This window comes from Cryptotermes secundus, unplaced genomic scaffold (assembly GCF_002891405.2).
Source record: "Cryptotermes secundus unplaced genomic scaffold, Csec_1.0 scaffold1443, whole genome shotgun sequence".
Taxonomy (NCBI): Eukaryota; Metazoa; Arthropoda; class Insecta; order Blattodea; family Kalotermitidae; genus Cryptotermes; species Cryptotermes secundus.
In genome coordinates this window covers 61,731-85,238 of record NW_019729232.1, presented here as the reverse complement: position 1 = coordinate 85,238, position 23,508 = coordinate 61,731, and the positions used below count along the sequence as shown (strand labels likewise).

The 23,508-nt window shown below is 48.4% G+C and overlaps 1 protein-coding gene across 5 annotated transcripts in view; it reads right to left on the bottom strand.

Annotated features, from left to right (window-relative positions):
* The window catches only part of LOC111865593 (putative polypeptide N-acetylgalactosaminyltransferase 9), a 292,001-nt gene extending 268,948 nt beyond the window's left edge, over window positions 1-23,053 (bottom strand). For all 5 annotated transcript variants that reach the window (XM_023853762.2, XM_023853761.2, XM_023853764.2 and 2 more), the window contains exon 1: window positions 22,853-23,053. The gene's annotated coding sequence lies outside the window, so the exon portion shown is untranslated. The remainder of the gene's footprint in view (window positions 1-22,852) is intronic.
* Between the last annotated feature and the right edge of the window lie 455 nt (window positions 23,054-23,508).

The window sequence follows — 23,508 nt, the reverse complement described above, 5'->3', positions numbered from 1 at the left end:
CGCAAAGTGCAGCTGACAGGTGCTGAGCCTGTGCACTCCACACTCATACACTGTCAGCAGGCGCAAAGTGCAGCTGACAGGTGCTGAGCCTGTGCACTCCACACTCATACACTGTCAGCAGGCGCAAAGTGCAGCTGACAAGTGCAGCTGACAAATGCAGTGTTTCTCAAACTGCGTTCCGCGAAATCACTCACTAACAAGTAGTCAGAAGAATGGGAAGAATGTATATGGAGTTTTGGTTGGAAGACCTAAAGGAAAGGGACCACTGAGTAGACTTAAGCCTAGAAGGGGTGGATAATATTAAAAGAAACGGGACGGCGGGGTATGGACTGGATTAATTTGGCGCACGATATAGCCCAACGGTAGGATTCTGTGAAAACGGCAACGAACATTCGGGTACCATGAGATGCTGGGAGATTCTTAAGTGGTAGAGCAACTACTAACTTCTCATGGAGGTCCCTGCTCCGTGGAGTTAGCAATTAATTAAGATGGTCAAAACGTGTCCTCTAATAAGAAAATACTGGTCCTCCCACTTCCTACAACTGTACCATTCTCTCGGCCATCAGCCCTGAAGATGGATGCGGAAACTTATTCCGAAATATTGGCATCTGCGTACGAGACTAAACAGCGCCTCACGCTTCTTGCCTATATCCAGTACGTAAGCAGTTGGTACCTCGGCCAGGAAACAGGGTATCCTGAGATTTCTCGTGGTTTTGTTCAGTTCCTCCAGACAAATATCCTCCGGATATTACCTTTAGATGACAGCCTCTCCCTTCCAAATTCATTATTGACTGTAATTCTAACTCGCCGACAGCGCCGTAAAGCAAGCGTCACGTCCCAGCCTTCAGAAATCCGTCCGTCCGTCACCCCTCGCTACATTGACACCAAGCCTGATTCGGCCCACTTTATTCGTTACGTAAATGGCAGTTCCTATCTTGTTTTTACGTCCAGATTACTCGGAAAAGTATTCATGGCTGGCCTAGATAACATTTCCATGGCCATCCCGTATCTGTCAGAAAGGCCACCTGCTTGACTGCTGTACGGAGGGCTGCATTTCCCGTGCGATCCAGGGGTCGAGTCGAGAACTGCTTTCAAGTTCGGGCAGCCACACACGAGTTCTGAGCCCCCCCCCCCAAGGGCTGATCAGTATTTTGTGACGAAATCATGTGACTGGGGGCTTCCTGAAGTATATGGTCTCCTCGGTCGTAACTCTTTGTAGCTTGCACATAGCCCGACGTTTCGGAAGAACATATTGCCTCCATTTTCAGGTTCTAAGAGTAAGCCAAGCAAAGAACCAGCAGATCATATACCTTATTGAGGTACTTATCTGGAAAGACTCAAGCAAACCACGACAAATGTCAGTCAAGTTGGTCGATACCCCGACTAGAACTAGGCACCCCGCTCGAGGGTTATCAAGACAGAATCAGCACCATCCAGTTGTAGGTTCTAAAGGGTTCTGACAGTGGTGCTGGACTTCGTCCATCGCCCGGTGTTCTGAAGGACACTAAGGAACACAACGGTGCGGGAACTGGACACAACACCCCACAAAGCCCATATTGGGTACAGCAGCCCACAGAGCCCATGAGTGAGCTACCGTGGCTTCCTAGCAACTATAAGGGCTGAAACAAACTGAAGCTGATGTAGGTAGGACCGGCTAGACGCAAACAGCAGCTGCACTTGGCGCCTGCGCATCGTGAGAACCGGTCTCACTGCCCGTTGCTAAGCAACTGCACTCCGCCGTCACTGAGCCCTCTCCAGCAGGCAAAGCTTCGAGAGGTGCCCGGTTCGAGCCTCGGCCGGGGCATTTATCTTGGCTATGGTTATCGTGTCATTCCTCAGCCCCTCCAGGCAAATGTCAGAATAGTACCCACTGTTGTGCGGTGAGGACAAAACTGTCAACATTTACGAGCATGTGTTAATGTCGGCAGCAGAATGGAAGACAAAACCAAGACACCAAGTTAAAATGTGCGGAGGCTCTACTGTTCGGTAACGACATTAACAAGTGAAACGCATAATCTCGAGTAAATTTAGAGAAATCAAATTCGGCGAATCCTTGCTCTCAGTTAGCTCAGTGCCGCGGTTTTACACGTACCAAACTTGGACAAACGTACAGTGGAGGTGTTTAAGAACCGGGTGCTGAGAGGAACGTCTGGTCTTACGGAGCACGAGACTGCATAACGAGGAGCTTCACAACTCCTCGCCTAACACTATTAGAATGATCGAGTTAAAGACCACGACATGGACAGAACATGTAGCATGCATGGCACAAGAGTGTAAACATAGTTTTGGTAGGAAACCCTGATGTAAGGAGACCACTACCAAGATCTAGACACAGATGGGAGGATAACATTAAAATGGATCCTAGAGAAATACGATGGGATGTGAAGTGAATTCGTCTGGCTCAGAACAGGAAAATGGTAATGAACCTTCGGGTTAAATGAAATGTTGGGAAACTTCTTGAATAGCTGAGCCACTGGCAGCTTCTCAACAAGGATTCAGCTCCATGGACGTCAGTCAGATTAATTTCAAGCTCCGTCAGCATGAAACAAGAGCTGTGCGCATTTTTGCGGCGCATCCTGTAACCGCCCTCTGTTTCAGTTGGCAGCACTGCGTTGGGGGCGTTTCTGTTCGCAACGTGATGAGAGCTATAATTAGATAAGATGTCGAGTAGCGTGCAGTCAGAAGCGTGGGCCGTTCTGTTGAGAAGGCTGTGGGAACCGTGTCAGCACATGGCGCGCCTCCTGGAAACAAGTTGCAGTTTGAGCTCACGTTGGCAGCACTGCTTCGGTAATACAGTTTGCTGCAACTTGACTACCTCAAGGACGGCACAAACGTTTGCCGCAATTTCATATTCAGAACTGTACATGTAATACAATGCACAAACACTTCCGTTTCCTGCCGCAGACCTAATACAGAACACCCAAAGATATCATGACATGTGGACCCGTTGCTAGGCAACCACCCCCCTTTTAGTGGGTAAGTTAGTCAGAGTACTACTGGGGTTCAATCGTGTGAGCTGTTCCTGTTAGAAGCTGGTAGCTGAGGAGGAGGATAGTTAAGAAACACAGAGGAAGGTGAACTTCCGCCGTTCGAAGCCGCTACCAAGTAACGATTACTGAAAAAGTGACTGTGAACACTATGTGTAATAGTAAAATGTAAAATATAGTCACGTATTGTGTATCAAAGGGTCCAATAAGTCCGGTCATCAATCCAAAACCCGTGTGTAGTCACACTCCGTCACGCGACAATAATATGAAATTTACCCAGCACCGTTACCAATATGTACAGCAACCAAGGATGTTAAAGTGTTGCGGCAGAGCTTCTTGGGTGCGATTCGAATTCTCACTCAAAACCTTTTCTTCGTCTTTTTCAAATTTGATGAGTAAGCTTCAATTTCTCAGTTTGAGTGTTATTNGGGGAAGAACGCGTGATTTTGGGCGCGAAATCACAAACATCAGATGGAATGTTCATGTCACCTTTACCAAACAGCGCCGCCAATTGACATAATGGCGTCCATGCTTCTCCGACCAAATTAAATTATACAGGCAAATTACAGAGAATATCACATAAGGGTTTACTGACTAGAAACAGCTGGTTCTTTTGCACCCACCTATCAGCTGCTGGGTTAATGTGGCCTCGAATGCTACAAGTGAAGCGATGTGGAAGCATTTCCCAGACGGAATGGAGGGGACGCTTTAAACTTGTATTCGTGAGGTTCTCGGTTCTAATCCCGGCTACGTCACCGCCCATCCTGCCTCACGTGAAAAAAAAACTAAATAAACCCATGGGCAACGTCAGCACAGCCAGTAGGTGCCTATTTTCGAAATCATGACCCTCCCCCTTCCTCGAGGGATGACAAATACAGCCCGACACGCAGTGTGGGCTCATCTGTCAACTCAGAGCACCTCAACCGTCACAGAGAAACAGAAACTGCACACAGCGGGTTACCGGTGTCTTGCGGACCACTAGCTGCGGGCCACATCGGCCGACATGTCGTCACTTCCGCTAGGGACGCCACGCGACTTGCATGGCACGTAGCCACTGTGGACAGGCACTCGTAACGGGGCGATGCAAGGTCCTGGGTTCGGGTACAGTTACGGCACAATGTCTGTCCTAAGTAACCGACCGACTGTGAAACAGAGTCCTTCTTGAGAAGCTAACAGTCTCACATTCCCCCGCCTCCCGTGCTACCGGAAGTTTCCGGCCGGTTCTCACAGCGGTAAGTCTGTAACGCGGTAAAGTTCGGTAGACGGGTGCCCGGCGTTTCGGAGGAACTTCCTGCCTCTATCATCCAGGGTCCACTAGGGACCGTAGGAGACAGTTTGAACTAGATGAACCCAATCAGCACCCTCCTATCAGGACTTCACACGTACAGTCTAATCACAGGCATGACAATATTCACCTCCACGACCCCCATGCTGCTGTCTGCTTTCTCAGCATATACCGACCTGTTGCAATGTTCCTCTCTGAGGGGAGTGGGGTCAATGTTATCGTCACTACAGTTTCTGAACCGCCGGACCGCGAACCGACTCTGGAAAGATTAGGTCCACTGAAAAATCAAATGAACTCGTCTGGACTCGAACCGGCGACCTTACGGCTTGTAACATAGTGCCTCAACCAACTACGCCACCGCGTGCCCCAGAACTAGAAGGTCCAGCAACAATGTGCTGTGTCTAAAACATACGTCACCATCAGAGTCACTAGTTTCTATTTGCAACACACAGGGGAATTTACTTCCGTAAGGTTGTCTACTCGAGGTGTGACGCAGCCTCAGAAATGTTGCAGACACAGTCTAGTACTCTAGCGGGTCTGTTGGAAGTGGGCAATGATGAAGTAATGAAGAGAGGAGAGGAGAGAACTATAAAGAGCAATAAGGGGGATAAGTGGAGTCGCAGATAAGCAGGAATTAACGCAGACTAACGCAGCTGCTAGATGCGAATCTGCATGTGAATTACAAGCGGTCTACAGGAACTAATGTTTTCGTAATGGATTATGCAGATGACGTCACAGGCACGCAATGCCACAGCACTGTACCTAGAACGGACGCCGTAAACACGAAAAATATTAATGACGGAGGCGACAAAATGGCAAGCGCTATCTTCTGGTACGTGACACCGTCGGGTCCGGTAAATCTGCCGACGTTTCGGATGAACATACTTTCCATCTTTAGGATCGACGAGCAAGCGAAGAAAGTAAGCAACAGACAGCAAGGGAGGAAGTTTGCTATGCGTGTACTCGCTTCTTACCGGTTGCTTGCTTGGCTTATTCTTTTACTCTGAAGAGTATCTGAAACGTCGATAGATTTCTACCGACGATACAGGATTTTCTTTGACAACTTCATAATTTCAGAGCGGGTCAAGAAATTCCGTTTCTGTTCGGATACGTTCATGACACAAAAACACACCACTGGATTTACACCTATGCAGGATCACACCCTCACAACCTCTTCGTATAAACCCATTTTTAATATTATCACGAGCATTTAACAACTACCCTGACACGTTTCGTCCTGCGAGGTATCAAAACCGAAACTTCCCATGCGTGCTACATGTCAAATCTTGCCAATCTGTTTAATTTCAAATTCTACATTAGTTACGTCAGGAATAATTGGAGACAAATTCCACCTATGAAACGTCAGAGCCTCATAAAACACAGAATGTGGCCTGCACAGAAGTGTAGGGGGCCTCGACAATTATGTAATGTCCTATCTATGGCTCTACAGCCCCATTGTTGGACCTTGGCCACTTTTTCAGTTTCTTAATCTGTTATGCAATGTCCTGCATGCAGATATGTTCCGTCTATCTAAGAAGGTTATGGTCCTATCAAAAAGAAGTGTCATATCTTGCCATGTAACAACTTTGCATGCCTGCCTTCCTCTCCATGGCTACTGGGAAATTCCGTCTGATAAAACTGTACAAACAGGTTGACTTTGAGCACGGCCTTCTATGATGTGACGCCGTGTAGTCTGGCAGACGTTACCAGCAGTGACGGGGTAGATTCAGGACCATTATTTAGCTCCAAAGGGCGGAGTCCTTCTTGTGCGGCCGATAAGCACTTCGCTACTGAAGAAATTCATATCATTTTACGGAACCACAAGGTTCATCACCGTATTCACAACCTCCACCTCGACCCTGCGAGTCGTAGGAGGCGACGAAAAGGGGAGTCTCAAATCTGAGAGAGTAAACTATGTTCGCGAGTCCCAAGGGACTCGGACCTAAGAAAGACTGCGCTGACAAGGCCAGCGGCATATACAAAAGACAGACCCGTCCTCTCGTCAGAGAGGGCGCCCCACAAAAACAAGACCGTAACTGTCAAACAGTAATAAATATCTGGTCATGAGTCCCAGATGGGGCTCAAGACCAAGAAAGACTTGACTGACTGACTGACTGACTGACTGACTGACCGTGAAGCTGGCAGTTGTAGGAACACAGAACAGCAGTCGGAAGAGAATTTGGTCGAGTCTTCGGAACTGGTAGCTGCAGGAAATGGCAAGAAGACTTCGTAGTGATTTTACGTGATAGTTACTCTGATAAATCCGTTGCCAGGACGCGGGCAGCCTGTCCTAGTGATTTGTGAATTGGGTAGACTAGCGATAGCGCTACAACTGATTGTGATTAAGAGTGACTGTAAAAGAACCCGTTATTATTCGTCACGGGACCCCATACACAGATGTAGATGCTAAGCTGGTTATCACTGCACGTCCTACAAAAGTGATTTCCTTGTGAGAGCTCGTCCAGTATGGGTCAATTAGTAATAGCTGGATGTTTATGAAACAGGAGACCGGAGATCGGATCTCCCCTGACGACAAGTGCCACAGCATGGGAAGTTTCGAAGCGAAGAGAGATGACAGCAAGTGGTGCAGCCGCCCTGACAGACGCTTCACAGCCAAGAAGAAAATAAACGAAGCCAATAATTCCCCTCCAACACGAGGCGACGGTGCTGCCCTCGTTACGGGACTCCTAACAAGGTAGACGTGAATAAATGATTTTGTGTGTTGGCAACACTGATTCCCTCCCATCTTTAAGTACCGTCACTTTGAAACTTGGGACAGAGAGACGGAGAAGGGAAAGTGGGAGGGAGAGCACAGACACACACGTCACATTTTACGGAACAATGGGGGAATAGAGAGATTTCTTGGCTTTGAAGGTTCTCAGCCAGTGCTCGCTCGTCCTGGTAAAGGCAGGTTGCAAAGAAGGTAAAGCGTTGGGAAATGAGAGAGGTTAAGCGATGGGAAGTGGGTTATTTTAAATTAAGAACAGAAGAAATAGGTTTGCCAAAGCATTTACTGTTATTCTATGGGAATTTTAACCCTTCTTTCCTTATTAAAAAAGAAAGTGGGGATATGATATCACCATGCTGTCTGTGTGCCTATGAATTTCTCCAAACTATACCCACGCGTTCCATTACAAAACACGTTAACGTACAGTCTGCAGTTCTCAGTCGCTTTAGCAACGGGATACGGGCTCGATGACCGGGATTCGATTCTCCTCTCCACAGGGAGCACACCGGCTCTCAGGTCCACCTAGCCTCCTGTCCACTGGGTACCGGGGGGATATTTCCTTGGGGATAAAGCGGCTGGGCATTTCAGCTGACCACTCGCCTCCATCTAGTGCCAACTTCAATAATCGTGGAGTTATACCTCCACTCCAAACGCCTTCGTGTGGTGGTACTTGACTCGGCATAACGATAAACTTACTTCCCACTTTCCCGTGCGCGTGGTACATACGGGTACACACTGTGAGTGCTAAAAAATTGTCGAGAATTTGATGTATTTAAAGGTTTTGGGTCCCCGGATATGAAAAAGTGGTTTCTGGAATATCGCCTGTATATATTGTGACATGGCGCACGAAATCCAGAAGTGCGCAGTCAGAGAAGCACAGCAGTGAGGTCTGTTGCTAGACAACGGCTAGATGAAAAACGTTTCCGGGGCAACGAATACACTTGTATAAACCAACGCCTTGCCCGGAGACTGTCACACGTTTCGTCGTAACATAGAATAACAGAGGAATTAACTGTCCGATTGTGTGTTCTCTATTCGGTCCGCATGAACTTAGTTCAGTCCGAGAGTCAGACAACTGAGAGAGATTCGTCAGACAGACAGACGCCGTTAAGGAGTTCCATGTGTCAGCTGTTATGATCAACTGTACTGTAAGATAGATGTCCAACAAAGCCAACGATCAGATCTCGAACCCACAATTATTAGTCACGCCTAGCCCTTATACGTGACAGTACGTTTGCACGCAGTAGTATGGTCAGTTCTAATCACCCTTCTTGTGAACTGGTACAATAACATACTCCTTCCGATGATCAGACTATTTTTCTTTATGCCAAACAGAATTAATTAGCTTATGGATCTTAGAATGTAATACTTCGCCTCCTGCTTGAATAAGTTCTGCCGGAATTTGATCACTACCTGGAGATACATACCGTTTCAATTTTACAATATCAATTTCAACCTCAAAAGGGCTAGGATCAGGTACTAACGGCTCAGCTGTGTGCATTTCTGTCTGCCTAACAGCACTGACCCTATGTACATTCAATAACCGAGAGAAGCGGTACTTCCCCCTATTCAAAATGTTGCGGGGAATCTGCAAGCATATCACTGTCATCATCTTTCACTAAGTTACTGCTAGGCTGGTAATCCCTCTTAAAGTCATTTATTCCTCTAAACAGGTCTCTAATATTCTTGTTCTTACTGTTCATTGCAAGCTCATCAATTTTGTCTTTCAGATATTCCCTCTTTTTGTTCCTGAAATGCCTGCTGGTTTCACGTCTTGCATTTTCCCTACTTACTTGGCTCGCATCCTGCAGCCATTGCAATTTCACTTCTTTGCTATGGTCTGATGGTTCTGAACACCATCTGTCGAGCGGTCGCAGTCAATCTGCAGCGCGGGTCCCCACTGTCCGTCCGTCCGTCGTAAATCACGCCTAAAATTACCCTCATTATTCGGAGGCTACTTCACATTTCAGCCCCCCCCCCAGCATTTCTATCGCCTTCTCAGCATTTACATTCTTATTTCAGCACATGGTCCGCGAGCCGCAAGCAAACCGCGACACGAAACTAAGCTATCTGTTGGAAACAGTACGCATTTTATTCGCTTAGTGGGGGGTGGAGTCCAACTGGGTCCACTCGGCACGGCGGCCACTGGTTGGCCTATTGTAGCCTGCTCCGGCTGATTATGATGATGGAAAACTTGGTGGAATGAAGATTGGCAGGGGAAACCGAAGTACTCGGAGAAAACCCGCCCCAGCGCCACTTTGTCCGCCACAAATCCCACTTGACCAGACCCGGGATCGAACCTTGGCCGCCGCGGTGGTAAGCCAGCGACTAACCGCTTGAGCTATGGCGCGGCCAACAGAACGCATTAGTACTCAGCCGAGAACACCCGTTTGAATCGCAGTGGTAACTATACGTACCGCCTGCTTTAATATTTGAAGAAGAAAAAAATTTGTATTCTGTCCACAGAGTGTATTTATGTGTTTAGCGCGAGTCTGACAATAAACAACGACTGTTTCCCTAAACAGTACTAAATGACTGGTCGTTGCTATGGAGACGGAGTATTTCCTGTGAGGTACAGACTGAATTTTTATATATTATTCAAACGAACTTCATGGCTGAAAAGATTACCAATAAACTGCATAAATATGTACAACATGAACTATCTAGCCAACCAACAAACTAACTAACTGACATCACTAAGCAGTAAGTTGCAAATATCGACCGTATTTGACGTTTCCTTCTTCAGTCTACAGATGAAAGGTTGGGCTCTAAAGGCAAGCAGGAGCCATTAAATTCGTAAGTTCCCCGAATTTCTTGTTTACAATACTGGCCACGTGATCGCACCGGGGGGGATGGAGCAGCGGTAATGCTATAGGCTCGTATTCGGAAGGCGCTTGGTTCAAATCTCGGCTCTCCTGGCTGAGGTACTCAGTCTTTCAATGTAAATTCCCGGGTAGTATCCCCACTGGGCCACCACCGCTTCCTTCCAGATCCTTAACCACTTCATCCCTCATCCTGCCACTCGGCGCTGTACAGACCACTTCCGCATGGCCGCCATGTTTGCACGTCAAAGTGTGAGCTTCGGTAGCCGAACTGATGAAAATCGTCCGATTTCAGTCACAAGACAGCCCACTGCCTTCTGGTGAGGCCGAGCTCTGCGGGCGACCTGTACGCTCGGTAGGGGCCTGCTTCCTCGTTGGCCGGACGTCACGACAGCCGCGGCAGCTCCGAGGTCACAGATAAGATAAGGCAGAGATAGTCGCTACGAGCGGTCCCAGAAACCATTGCGCGGCCAGCAAATCGCTTTGCTCCTCAAAATGTACCACCTTGTAAGCGCATAAAATTATAGGCATGTTTAATCGCTTGTCTATATTTTTTTGTTTATTAATGAGGCTTGAGTGAGCGAGTATGTCGCGGGGCTTGGAATTCAGTTGTGGGGTCTGGAGCAGGAAGTCTGAGTACGAGGCAGTTTCTGCCTCCACGAGCCAGGCCGAGAGGAGTCCAGCCGGTGCGATGGCTTCCGCATACGGGACTGCATTACACAGGATAACGCGAATTGTGTTACTCTTAACCCATAGGAATACCTACATCAGACGTAGGGACGAGGAACTGTGTTCGAACCCAGCAAACTGGCGACGAGGCACTGGTGTTGGCGTCGGATGTCACTGCTTAGAGGTGATGTGTCGGTGGTACGAGGCATCTCAGGGTAAACTTCACCGGACAACGGAAGCGCTCTGCGACTCCGGAAGTTCGTTACAACAGTTAACACCAGACGCGGCTAAAGTGACGCGAGACAGATGTCTAGCGCCTCAATACGCCCCGTCGCTTCTGCGAATTCAGTAACTCACTGTGAAGAGTATCACGTGGCGAAGTAAAGCAAATCCATTCACTATCAACGTGAATCATTGTGGCTTGTCGTATGGCCATAGCTCAAACGGGTTAGTCGCTGGCTTCCCACCGCGGCGACCCGGGGTCTGGTCAAGTTGGATTTGTGGTGAACAAAGTGGCGGTGGAGCAGGTTTTCTCCGAGTACTTCGTTTTCCCCTGCCAATCTTCATTTCACCAAATTCTCCATCATCATAATCACCCGGGGCAGGCTACAATAGGCCAATCAGTAGCCGCCGTGCAGAATGGACCCAGTTGGACTCCACCCCCCACTAAGCGAAATGGCGCATGACCGGTGTGTTTCCCCGTTACTGCGACCCTTGAGGCAGAGCCAAACCTTTACCAGCGGAGTTACCAGTCCTCACCCATTCACACCTCAGCTAACGCCGCCCAAGCAGGGGGTCGAGTTGACTTCGACACTTAAAACCTAAAATAACATTTAAGAATATTACATTATACCCACGAGCATGCAGGAGCCGGGGTAGCGTAGTTAGTATTGTGACTGAAGACGGGCTGGACGACCAAGGGGTCGGAGTGTGAGTCCCGGTAGCGTCAAGAAATTTCTCTTCTCCACGGGTCTGGGACCCACCCAGCCTCCTATCCAACTGAGTACCGGGGATATAGCGGCAGGGGCGTGAAGCTGTCCACTTACCTCCAGCTAGTGCCGAGGTCAAGAACATGTGGATCTATACATCCACTCCCCCACACGATTTCATGGCGTAGTGCCTGATCAGGTAAGCACAGGGACAAGTTGACCTTAACCACGAACCTGCACGTTTTTAACGACACGATCAGACACTCAAACTACACAGCACTGAGTTGCGGGCTGAAATGAACGGAAAAGATAAGGAAGGAAGCGAACGTGTGTTTCTCAACCGCCGGGCCGCGGCCCACTACCAATTATACCGGACCCTCGTCTTATAGAGAAAAGAATTTACCGGGCCGCGGTCTGACAAAGTTTGAGAACCACCGACTTAAAGTATTACTCTGTTGTCCTCAAAACTGAGGACAACCACGAAAGACCTCGGTCACGATAACAAGTTCCCCGACCGAGATATTTACCGAGCACTTCGCAAACACTATAAGTCTAGGCAGTCCAGGGGTGGGCAAATGCTATAGCCAAAGGACCAAATTATGGATTTCAATTGTTTCTCTGGGCCGGAAAAAGGTCAGCGCAACATTTTTAAATGTTTTCTAACAAGCCGAAACGTATAGTAACATACAGACCCGTTGCTAAGTAATGGCTGTAAATAACGTCCGTTGCTAAGCAACAGATTCCTAAGACGAACCAACTGACTAACTGGGGAGCGGTGTTATCTATGTGGTCCATGTGACATGCGTCACGCAACAAATGAACAATAATAATAAGCAGGACAAGTCTAAAGTTCAGTCAGTGGAATCAATCAGAAGAGTGGGAAGTTGGTACAAGATGGCCGCCAGCAAGGACGTGAACACGGGAATTGAGGAAGCTACGGCGTTGGAAGCCGTTGCCAGGTGACAACCAGTGAAGATACAGTGGACTTAGTTCTTGCTGCAGTGAATTGTGGAGTGTGAATTAGCGACAGCGCTGTAATTACTTGTAGTTACGGTCTCCAGTGGCCAATAAATCCAGTCACCGATCCAAACCCCCTCTACAGTCACTCATACACGTGAAAGTACAATAAGCGCAGCAGATGCTATTGCCTGCGACAGAAGCTGCTGCTTACAACCGCTGACACGATTCTTCAATTTAATTTTAAAAATATGTCATAAATTGACAGTAATATTATAGGCAAAGTTTCACACAAGCTCCGCTGGCCGGATGGACACCTCGCACGGACCGGACCCGTGCTGCGGGTCACAGTTTGCCGCTATGCCAGCCAGCTCGGGGTATTTTGGGGTCATAAAAAGATCTGAGGGCTTCTCAGAACAAGGCAAAGACTATGTCTGAGTGATACGGAACGTAAACGTCTTTACATCTAAACTCTTTGGCATTAATATTCATAATTTCTGCTCTGATTATGAGTCTCAACACAGATGAACGGGCTGTATTCAATAAAAATGAAAGGGGTAACAGGAAGCAGTGCGAGATTCTTAACAGGTGTTCAACGGCATTCGTGTTTCTCTGTTGCAGACATAAATAAACAGGAAAGATATCACACTCGCCCCAAAATTATTGTCGTTTGTATCTTCAAGCATGCGAATGGACAGGCGCAGAGGAACACATTGTGAGTTAACGTTCATTAATTTAACGGCACTTCCTAAGCTCAGGCTATACCGGTGAAGGGCAGAATGATTGGAAGACATGCCATAGGAAGCGGTCGTGGCCTACTATCCCGGAACTTATATGCAGGGACTGAGGAAAACCATCAAAATCCTTCTTCATCACAATGACCGGCTGTCAGGTCGAGTTCTGAACACGAGATCTCCTTGTTATGAGTGGGAAGTGTGGAATTGATTAATCTGGCTCAGGATAGGTACCAGTGGCAGGCTGTTGTGAACACGGTACAGATGCGATATCTGAAGTGAAGATGTATAGGGCCCAGGCGGTAGCGTAGATCGCTGAGGCACTATGCCACAAGCCGGAAGGTCGTGCGTTCGATTCCCGATGGTCACTGGATTTTTCAATTGACCTAATCCTTTCAGACGCACTATGGTCCTGGGGTCTACTCAGCCTCTAACAGAAATGAGCACCAGGAATCTTCCTGGGGGTAAAGGGCGGCCGGCGCGTAAGGCTGACCTCACCGCCATCTGTGAGCCGATTGTCTAGAAAATATGGGAGCCTCGACGTCTCACAGCCCTTGGGGCATCCACGGCCACTTACAGGGATTGCTTTACCTATTTCACTTGATGTGTCCAAATTTTCGAAACGTCCTGTGGGTTTAAGCCACTTCGAAAGACAGAATTAATCGCCTGAGATACTTCCCCTTGCAGCGTCTTAACGATGGGGCCTGAATGCTTAATCCGGTGAAGTGCATTAAGTAGATTGCATTTAAGCCGTAAGGGCTTGCCTTCAGTTCTTCTGACACCCGTATTTGGCCTACCCTCCACCCCGCCCGCCGCCTACATACAGCACAAATAGGAGCGGGGCTGCGCAGTTGATGCATATTTAGCTCAGGCTACATAGTGACGGATGGGAGTGAATAATGAACAGGGAACGACGCGGAAGGAAGGGTTCGCCTCCAAAGTCATGAGACAAGCGGAAACGGAGGACTTGCAAGTTATCACAGCGGTCCTTATGCAGCAGTTCTGTCGCCCTGTAGTCAGCTGACTACGAGGAGTCATATCCCAGGAGACAGAACTTCTTCACGAGCTCAAAAGTTTGCATGGAGAGACTGAGGAAGCCCCAACTCGGGGCCAAGATTTGAACCCAGGATCTCCCAAATTCACGGCAGGTGCAGTAACCGCACAACGGCGGCGGAACTCATATACATATACAAAAAGTGGGTGGGTTGGCACAGGCGTAGCAGCTGAAAGTACGGGGTTTAGCTTCGTGAGATTTGATTGAGGTTTTCACGGCGGTGACAATGAAGAATGCCGTCTTCTGGGATGTGGCTGCAGCCAACCACCCGCTAACGCTAATTCCTCGCTCGTGTATTTTTCTACCCTGAAGATGGTGGCGATACGTTCCTCCGAAACGTCGGTTTACACAAGATCTACACGGCACCACACCCCAGAAGACGGCATTCTTCAGGGTTTGGGTTCGTCTTCTTGATTGAGCTCTTTGGTGACCACGTCGAATACGACCATACCACCTCACATCTATTTTAATAACTCCGTGGCTTTAGTCCGCAACCCAACTGTACTGACCGAGCGAACGCCGCTTGTCGGTGAAGTCAGATCGGCTAAAGTTTGCATCTATTTCTAATTATTTTTTTATTGCTGGGATGAAACTGAGTCCACTTGGTACTGCGGCCACTTCTGGCCTATTGTACCAGCTCCAGATGATAGGTGATGGTGATGATGATTGTGGAACAGTCGGTGGAATGAAGATTGGCAGGGGAAACCGAAGTATTCGGAGACAACCTGCCCCAGCGCCACTTTGTCCACCATAAATCCCACATGACCGGACCCGAGCTCGAACCCGGACCACTGAGGTGGGGAGCCGGAGCTATAGTGCAGCCTACCTTACATCTACATGCCACCAGTTATTCCATTTTGTTTTCGGGAAACTAGCACGCTGTCTTCAGGGGTAACGCACGGGACTTCTTCAAAAGTAACACGTTCAAATTTGGGCCCTGTGACATTTTCATGAGGTTTCCTTCGTACTCTCCAGCGCAATGTTGGGACAGCCTCCTTCCCAATCCCCTCGTATTATTCGACAATATATAATCTGTACAGCTGAGAGCCCACAGCCAGTTGGATCACTAAGCTACCCATTATTTCCGCCGGCCAAGTAATCAAATCATCGTCACGAACTGTTTCGAAATCCCCTCCTGTTTCCCTGCAAAGGTCATTGTTCTGCGACTGTCAATTGTCTTCGAGTTCCTTCGCCTTTCGAAATGATCTGCCAATTTCATAATCCACGGCCTCCAGCAACGAGCCCACGGACGACCGCCATAATGGATTATTGCTGAGAAACGAATTGGAACACTGGATCCAAACAGACAGTGAGACTACTTCAGCTCCACGCCACGAGACGTATTAAGGGAGTGGAGGGCAAGCTCCATGCAATCTTATCCTTTACTTCATTTTACCCGCTTATTCCTCCTGTTTCATGATTCTGTCCTCTTCCAATCTACTGCTACGGCTGACAGATCGATCCCCGTCGAGGGCAACATATCCTACTCTTCTCCACACCGTCCAGACCGTCTCTGGGCCCAGCCAGCCTCACCTGGGGACTCCTGCCCCGAGGGCGAAGCAGTCCGGACGCCGCCACCTAATACTAAAATTATGAATACGTGGATCTATACCTCCAGTCTTCTTCACGGCGTGGTAAAGATAAAAAGCAAAGATATCCCTGGCCTCCATCAAGCATAACGGCTTCAAGATATAAGGGGGGGAGTGGAAGTGTAGCTCCACTAGATGAAAGCATGTGGTCAGCTTCACGTCTCTGCCGCTGTACCCCCGGTACGCACTGGACGGGCCCTATAACCGGTCTGGGCGCTGTGACCGAGAGAACAATATCTTGCCCCCACTGAGAATCGGCCGTCCAGCCTGTAGTTCAGTCACTGTACTCACTGAGCTACCCCGGGCTCTGCTTCCACTACTGCTACTAACACTCCTCAGTTACATTCATGAGGTACTCGGTTCGACTCTCGGCCTGGCCTGCTACTACCCCAACTGACGATCATCGCGTCTCTCCTCATTCCCACTGTGTATGCGCTGAAGTCAGGTCACGACCGCTTCCCTCCAAAACTTTCAAAATTCATCAATTCATCTACCATTCGATTCTACACTAAGTGAGCAATGGGCAGCTTCGTACAGTACACCACAAGCACTGACATAACCACTGCCAGGTTCCTTCTTCCTCGTCTCCCTGCCCCTCCCCACCCATGCCTGAGGAGGGTGAACCCAGAACTGACCTACCCTGGCGCCACACATGAGACAGCAGCACCACTTCACCCACATTCCACTGCGAACTTCCTTCTGACTTCCCGCACACAGAACACACGTCTGCGCCCTCTCCTTCAGCTCAGTCGGCACAGCAGCAACACTAAGCAACTTGCCATCCAGACGAGGTCAGGGGCCCTCCCAGCCGCCACTGCCTTTGGCGGAAATCGAACCCCGATTTGTCGGTTGTCCAGGCCAAGCCTTGGCATTACAGACTCGCAATTTCATATTCTTAAAAAAGAAGGTAAAGCTATCCCTGTAACAGGCCGTGAAGGCCGATTGGGTTGCGAGACGTCGAGGCTCCCACATTTTCTCTGCACAATTGGCTCACAGATGGCAATGAGGTTGTCAGCCTTACGCGCCGGCTGCCCTTTACCCCCAGGAATATTTCTGGTACTCATTTCTGTTAGAGGCTGAGTCGACCGCAGGGCCATAGCGTGGCTGGAAGGATCAGGTCAATAGAAAAATCCTATGACCTCATCGAGAATCGAACCCGTTACATTCCGGCTTGCAGTAGTGCCTCAACCAACTACGCTATCGCGTGTCCCTGTCTCTTATGTGGTTACCTCGGATTATTCGGTTATGTGGGTTAACCATAAAACAGATGGTAAACACGCATAAGCAGATGTAATCCCAGGCCTCGACATAAGAGAAAGAAACAGCCGCTTAGGCCGAAACATGTAGTGTCATTAAAGAACAACGACGAGTGAACAGTAGCCGACGTTGCGCGTAGACGACATAAAAGAAAACCGCAAAGTCAGATGCCTGCAGTGCAACAGAATGCTGCAATACGGCGCTACAGACTGGGTTTGGATTGGTAATCGGATTTACTGAACTCTTACGGGTACATTCATAACTACAAGTAACTACGGCAGTCTCACTGAGTTACACACTGCAGCATACATGAAGTCTTCTCAGTCTCCACTGGCCGTTGCTTGGTAGAGGCTTCCAAAGGCGGACGTTCTCCTTCCTCTGGGTTCCTGAACTGTCCCAGGCCTCAGTTACCAGCTTCTCACTTCTCACTACTGCAACTATTAACTGAACTACTAATCCTCTTTATATTGACCCAGCACCTACCTCGCAGAAAACATTTCTTCCAATATTGCGTGTTCTCTCGTTGCCAGGGAAACAACGTGTCCACAGAGCTGTTTCCTAGCAAAGGCTATTGTACTGTCGCCTGCCTACACGGCTGTTACTTGATAATGGGTGACCTGTCACAACGTAAACTGTTTGTATTTTTAAGCCCGACCGCTCTCAAAGGGGACCACTGACAGAAATAAGGTCTACAGGGAGTTGTGCATGGTGTTATACGAGGGCTTAGCTGCAGTGTGTCACCCTCCCTCCAGCCCAATGCAATGCAGCTGCAACCACTGCCCCGCTGCGTCTTGCCATACTTCTCAACCGAGAAGCTACGTGCAAACTACACGATGTCACACCCTGCTCTGGCCGCATGCTTGAGAGAACTAGGTACATCTCAGGGCAAATGTTTTTACAGCCACAATAATTCTGTTTCCGGATGATATGACCCCTCACCACGTTCTCTTCTAGCGACAAAAGGTTGCCTCAACCTGGACATGCGCAGCGAAGGTCAATGGAGTTCAAAGATTAACGTAAAAAGATAGGAATAGACGTTGCCAAACTTTCCGAAACAAAACTATGCAAAAAAACAGCATACGTGTCAACACCGCATAAATGGATCTGTTAGCATCGGCATGCAGAGACGCGGTAACCGGTTCCTGAGAGCTGCCCTCCGAATGCAGACTGACAGGACAGGACGTTCCGGGTTACGTGCAGGTCTGTGCTGGACTACGCAGCGGCAGATGGTACTGAGGAGGGGCAACTATCTGCCTGCTTTCACGATTATTCTCCGATCCTGAAGATGAAGGCGACGTTCCTCCGAAACAGACTACACAGCGCTATATCTTCATAACCACAGTGTGAGAACTGGAAAGGACTGAGCAGGAACCCTTAGTGGCCAACTGGAGGCAGTGGGGCTCTTTGATATTCTTTTTGCATCGCACTATTTCAAAACGCAACCGCACTGTATATTCTTCCCAGAGCTTCTTGCTGCGGGCTGGTGACTGCGGCCCACGGGCCGTATCGATTGGCGCCGCTAATTGCTGCCTCATTTCCTGGCGTCACATTTACCTTTAATTCACGGACGAGGCGTCTTCTGCAGACGCGTCGGTGGACACACGAACCAATTCCTGTTCATTCATTCCCCGTTTTTAGAGCCTACTGGTTATACTATAGAGTCGGCACAGCGACTGGCTACGGGCTGGACGACTGAGGAGTCGGAGTTCGAGTCCCGGTAGGGTCAAGAATTCTCTCTTCTCCACGTCGTCCAAATCGGTTCTGGGGTCCACCCAGCCTACTATACAATGGGTACCGGTGGTTCTTTCCCCGGGGGTAAAGCAGCTGGGGGGTGAAGCTGACCACTCACTTCCAGCTACTGCTGAGGCCATACGCCTTCATGGCGTAGTACTCAGTTAAGTACAGGGACAACTTTACCTTCCCTTACCTTTACTGGTTACTATATGTACCACCCGCACCCAAACTGCACGTCGCACCGCATGCTTCACGCGTACCCTCCCAATGTCAAATTACATTTCACTCTAATGCAACATTTCCAATTAATTCCGACCTTATGCGTTACGAGCGGTCACTGCCTGGGAACCTGTTTCTCCCCCCCCCAAATGTAGTGTGTCTCATTACCTATCCATTTTCTTTCTTCTCCCTCTCCCTTCAGGGGTTTTCGCGTCAATGCAGACCTCTCAACCTCAACATCAAAATCTCACACAACTTCTTTCCTCTGCTCATAACAACGTGCACAATGTAAGCCTTTACCCTCTTTCAAATATACCTCTAGCAGAAGGACAAATGGGCACTACCTGGGAACCTTTAAGGCAGAATATATTTCTGTGCCTCCTCCCCTACAATTCAGTGTCTCTCACTCACCCTCCACTCCACTTTCAGGCTTTAAATGATAACGCACCGACGTACTCTACATTGAAGATGGAGGAAGCCTGTTTCTCCTACGGAATCACCGCCCTGAGGACCACGCTACGGTGTCCAGTACTTGCCGATATATCTGGCGGTATGCTGACCACGGTTTGAAAACAATGAAGTGCAAGTTACGGGGGTGCAATGCATGATGGGAATGACAGTGGCTCCGGCCATCAATCAGGCGGGACACTACAAACGGCACACCATTAATTGTACTCGGGCACACAGGCCCCCTGGGGGGCTGCATTCTTGGGCGAAGGCTCCCCACCCGCTTTGATTTCACTTCTACTATGCGGATTTGACAACCACAACCACAACCACAGGGTGAACAAAAAAATTACTTCCTCTCAACGAATGAACTTTTGCTGCGCTAGCTCTGAAGTCGCATGCCCAAATCCTCAGTTAAAATTGTGTTTGCGGAACCTCTGCTGATCCCAACCTCATCAGAAACTCGCCGGATGGCCAAACGACGGTCCCCCACGATCAGTGTCCGCACTTTTTCAATGACATCAGCATTTCGGCTCGTTGACGGTCTCCCGGAACGCTGCTCACTGTCCGCCGACATACGGCCATGTTTAAAGCGGTTGAACCACTCTTTGAGTGACCCCCATTGCATCATTGCCGAAAGCCTGCTGAATTTTGCGGACTGTTTCCGCTTGAGTATCCCCAAGTTTCTGACAAAACTTAATGCAGTATCGCTGCTCCAAGCGTTCTGTCATCTTGAGCGAAACGAGAATGCGACGAACACGTCTTACACCACTTCGCTATCTGGCAGCCACAGATGCATCCGGCAGTGTTGCGAGTCAGCAAAATATCGCGCATGCGCATGAAAGTCCCTTCTACCACTACGCTCAGTTTCAGGTGTATAGACGATTATAAATGGTTGTAATTTTTAATAATTTTCTTTAAAACTTCGAGGCCTGGAGAGAGAACAAGAGAATACAAAGTGTGGGGGGGGATACTATGTCTTAAAGGGGAAACAAACAATTTCCGGCTCAGAAGGTTCCCAGGTAGTTCCCAACCAGCCTCCTGACAAGGGTCAATTGGGGAGATAAAGTAATGGGAACTGAAAAAGGTAAAGCGTTGGGATGTGGACTTCACTGACTTCAGCCATTGAGGCGCTGACATTAATTTATTTCATGTCTGCACCGTGTGGATGTCGGCGGTGTTGCCGATGTTTCGGAGGTACACGTTGCCTCCATCTGCAGTGTCGAAGTGAACACTCACACAGCTACTCACTTCAACCCTAAAGATAGGAGCAGCATAATCATACAAAAAAACGGCAAATTTATGCTCTACTGAAATGCTCAGGAATCTGATGAATCAAACTGTCAAATTCTCGATGAACTAATTAACTTGTGTTATGCTCTAACCCTTGCCATGCTCAAGGAGTCCATCTTCCCCATATTTCCATATAATGTACACATTACGTTTACAGAAGCATAAGAAGTGTACATTTGGGTGGTGGGTGTAGATATATCAAAGATACTAAACTGGTAGCGTAATTATTTGAGGCATTATGCTATAAGCAGGAAGGTCGCGGGTTCAAATCCCGATAAGGCCACTGAATTTTTCAATTGACCTAATCCTTCCAGCCGCACTATGCCCCTAGGGTTTACTCAGCCTCTAACAGAAATGAGTACCAGGAATCTTCCTGGGAGGTAAAGGGCGGCCGGCTCGTAAGGCTGACAACCTTACCGCCATCCATGAGCCGACTGTCTAGTAAATGTGGGAGCTTCGACGTCTCACGACCCTATTGGCCTCCACGGCCTGTTACAGAGATAGCTTTACCTTTTCACCTTACCTTTCACTAAAACAATTTTTTTTTCTGTGGCGCTACAGCCCCAATTTGGGCTTAGGCCTACCTCTATAAAACTCTCCGTTTCACTTCGGTTTACTACATCTTACACATTCGGTAGGACTCCTTGGGCGAGTGATCAGCTCGTCGCAAGGCCTACCTGTAGACAAACACAGAAAAACGCACACAAACATCCATGCCCTGGGTGGGATTCGAACCCACGATCCCGGCTTCCGAGCGATCGAAGACCGCTCGGCTACCGTGACCGGCAAACCAAAATAGACAAGTCTAACAAACGGTGTATCTCATAGGATTTGAGGTCCTCTCACCGGTGGTTAAGAACACAACACCATATAGTCCGATGAAAGTTAACCGACGTTTCAGAGATAACATAAATCCATCTCCAGGGATTAAGAGTAATCCAAGCAAGAAGCCGGCATTGCTTCATGCTCGTTTCTTACTTGACTTACACTTGAAGCATGAAGATGGAGGCGATATGGTCCTCCGAAACGTCGGTTGACTTTCACCGGACTATACGGCGTTATACCTGAGAAGACAGAAGAACCCATCATGATATATATCGTTAGTAGCATGAAGTGTGAACGCATTCTTTCCTACGGAACGTGCAGCACAACAGAAACCGAGCGGTAACGCTCAACGCTTGCATAGGGAGGTACTGGCTTCGAATTTCGAGCCGGGACTCCAACTGTCCTTAAAGAGGTTTAATGACGGTTTTCTCAGACCCTCCTCAGGCCGTCTCCTTCCTAATCCTTTACAGTTCATCCATCGCTCAGTATTCATCCTACCAGCCGACGCAGTGACGTCTCTTCACTGCAAGCGGCTTTCAACATAGCCCCCCCCCAAAAAAAAACAAGAGAAGGCGTGTATATGTACATACATCTACAGAGTCCTCAACACACGATTTACGTCAGGCCCCGACCTCTTCCTTTCACATCGCTTCCGGTTTATCATTTACGACTGTCCTACTGTTACACACCAAGAACACTGTACACAGCTCAGAGAGTGCGTCTGTAAACAACTCAAGAACGTTGTCAGATTGGCATCCGCACTCACTCACTATTAGAATTTACCTTCTGGGTCGTGACGCCGTGTAGACTGCTAGAAAGTCCTATCTTCTAGAATATAATGCAATGTAGTCCACTGAAAGTCAACTGACATTTCGGAGGGCCATGTCGCCTTCAACTCCAGGGCCGAAGAATAAGGAGCGCAAGTAACCAGTGAAAGCAGGCGGGAAGCACAGCCTCGTCGGTTGACTTTCGACGGACTACACGGCGTCATATCCGCAGGTGTGAGAACCTCACATCCCGCTACAAAGTTACCAGCGCTTTCGAGTCACACGCTGCCTCTGTCTTCTAGCCGTTTGTAACTTTCTACCATACTACACGGTGTCACATCCCAGAGGACAACAATCTTCAGTCCAATAATCAGTTCATAAACTACAGCCTCTGTAATGAATTTCGAAAGAGTGAAGAAAGCAAAGGATTATATACATCTGGGGGAAGCAGGTTAGGAAACAGCCTGTTCTACTAGGTATTTTGAACTTCATAACCTTGTCTGTTACGTACTGTAGACTACACAGTTCAATTGCCACTCTAAGAAATAGTTCTTACCTTATGAGATTCTCACCTTACAGCTCAGCCCGTACAACATAAACTGCCCAATCCAGAAGTTTATTTCAAAACACTCAGATAAGAGCAAAGCAAACACTAACACACCTGAACACACACACGCACGGAATGACTCAAAGTAAACGCAAGTTCACAAACATGTCCGCCACCAACAAGAAATACCGCCAAACCTCGCTCACGGCCAGCTCGAAACTGAATGCTTCCAGGAGGCACTGGGCAGTAGATCGACCTGACTTCCAGCCGCCGGCACGCCAGCGACTCTGGCGGTGTCAGATGGAAGTACTGTCCCACATAACTTCCCTACACCGGTAAATAGGAGGCCGTGATGAATCGTAATAAGGTTGGCAATGGAAAACAGATGAATGGAGCTTGATTACGTTGCTACAAATAATTGTGTCGATAATTATATTTATTCTCTTGAATTTATAAAGATGAGTGTGTGTCCATATGTTGTTTTTCTTTTGTTCTTCATAATATCCACACCGTTGCATATTATTCGACCACATTTGGCATGATGTTAGAGTAGCTCCTCGCGGAGGTTCTGCATGGGTTCCAGTCCAAGACATCTGACTTCCCCATTATTTCCTCTGTAAGAAAGGCACTGGGATCGTGGCAACAATGGAATCGTTACTAAGGAA